Here is a 2,500-nt window from a genome sequence, read left to right as displayed (position 1 = left end):
TCACTCGCCGACACACAGCAAAGAGGCTCAACAATCAAGAGAGAAGTATGCGAGTCTCACAGCAAACTCAATTAAGCGTTCTCAGATTCATCAAAATGATTGTAAGACGATGCATAATTGTAAAATGATGTAGTACAATCGGTGAAACAGGCTACAGGCAAGCAGGAATACCCTCTCTTTATTTGCTGGATACATGACATTTTTACAAAATTTACTGTACCTTCCTTTAATTTCCTTGTGGGCTCTGAACCGAGGAAATATTATTAAGTACAAAATGAGACACTTTTGTGTGAATTTATAACTTTGTATCGTATAATCCGATATGGACATAAAATAAGTTAAATAAAGAGATATATATTAATAAATTTATATATTGATAAAATATATATCACTGACAATTTTATGATATATATTTTGTCTATATATCACTGACAATTGTGCTCTAATTGTAATATGTTAGCCATTGGCTCAATTAATTACTTTAAGAGCTGGTTGAAAATCAGTTTAAATGTGAAAAGAGGTCTGTATATATTTATGTATATAATAGATTTAATCAAATATTAAAGTAGAACGCTGTCAATTGTTGTTAGATTCTGTCAGTTTTCGCAATTATATTAAAAACGTCTTTCTGTCTGTATGCATGTTCCTCCCTCCCTCCCTGCCTCTCTCTCTCTCTCTCTGTCTCTCTCTGTCTCTCTCTGTCTCTGTCTCTGTCTCTCTCTCTCTCTCTCTCTCTCTCTCTCTCTCTCTCTCTCTCTCTCTCTCTCTCTCTCTCTCTCTCTGTGTCTCTCTCTCTCTCTCTCTCTCTCTCTCTCTCTCTCTCTCTCTCTCTCTCTCTCTCTCTCTCTCTCTCTGTCTCTCTCTCTGTCTCTCTCTCTCTCTCTGTCTGTCTCTCTCTCTCTCTCTCTCTCTCTCTCTCTCTCTCTCTCTCTCTCTCTCTCTCTCTCTCTCTCTCTCTCTCTCTCTCTCTCTCACTCGGTCTCATCAACAAATCCGACGGATATTCAGCGTTGCAACAGAATCACACCTGTCTCCTGACCCCTGTCCACACCTGTTGCCTGACCCCCGTCCACACCTGTCGATTGACCTCCGTCAAAATCTGCCGCAAAATTCAAAATTTTATTTGGAATCTCATTTTACTAGAAACCTCTTTTTTTAAATCATGTTCTAAACTCGACGATTTCCTAAAGTTGACCGTCGAATTATTTACCCATTTTATTCTTGTTAACATTTCTCTAACTCATTTATTGCACGTTCTTTTTTTCAAGTTTGTCTATTAAACCATTTTTTTACAGCATTGTAATTGTAGTGCAGTTTAATTTAATATTTAAGAAAGGATGAAATTTGTGTATTTGGGTTGGCAAAAACACTAGTTAAGTGTATTCCCTGTGCAAATAGCGTTGATCCCTATTTTCCCTATTTTCACTCTTTTCATCCCCTATTATCTCTTTACCTTTTTACTGTGATATATGCACTTTACATCCATTTTCCCCTGTGTTTATTTTTATTTATTTCTCCTCCCTCTCTTATACCTTCCCCACCATAGGTATCTTTCCCCTCCACCACTACCCCTATTTCCCCAACTCCCACTCCCAATTACACCATGGTTTTATCTCCTTTTATCTTCCCTATTATATCTTATCTTCCCCCCTTCACAGTCTCTCACCACAGTTCCTACCTCCCTTCTCCTTGCCTCCTGTCAATCCCTTCCCCTCATTTGTCCCCAATCCTTTTCTGTCTTCACCCCATTCCTTTCCTCTCTCCTCACAATCCCTACCTACTCTTCTCCCATAATTCTCCCCTCCCTCTAGACATCCCCTCCATCTCTTCCTCTTCCCTACAACAATGGGGAAGGAGAGTATTTTCTCTCCCCCCACAATCCCTCCCCCAATCCCCCAACAATCCCTCCCCCAATCCCTCTATCAATCCCCCAACAGCGTATAATACAGCCAAACAGCACATTAACAGTCTTCCCCCGTCCCTGTTGTACTCGACCAATCGCTAACATCCTGATTAGCAAATCAATTAGATCGTCAATCACTCGCCTCATCAACTGCCCCTCTGTAGGTCGTCTGAGGGCATCAATAGAACAATTTGTGATGACACGAGAGGCCCGTCAACTCCCTCTCTCCTGTCGTGGACAGAGTCAATCAACACATTAGACAGAGAATAGACAGAAGAGTTTGTCTTTGGCGCTAAGCAGCTATATATGATGTTAATAAAGAGATCTTTATTAACAATAAAGATGAAATCTTGCCTATATTTTTTCATGCAATGTTGTTAATAATATAATTATTAGTATTTATTTATAATATATTATTATTTTATTATTTTTACTCATTATTATTAATATAATAATCTTTTTATATTATTATTATTTTTAACTACTATTATTTCTGAATTAAATAAATTTGGATTATTCATATTTACAGAACTTAATATATATGTAAATGTGAATTTGTAATTATATATGGATTTTTTTATTGTGTGTTATTCAGTA

Source organism: Procambarus clarkii, chromosome 87 (assembly GCF_040958095.1).
Source record: "Procambarus clarkii isolate CNS0578487 chromosome 87, FALCON_Pclarkii_2.0, whole genome shotgun sequence".
In the NCBI taxonomy this organism is placed as follows: domain Eukaryota; kingdom Metazoa; phylum Arthropoda; class Malacostraca; order Decapoda; family Cambaridae; genus Procambarus; species Procambarus clarkii.
Note: the sequence above shows the minus strand (reverse complement) of the source record.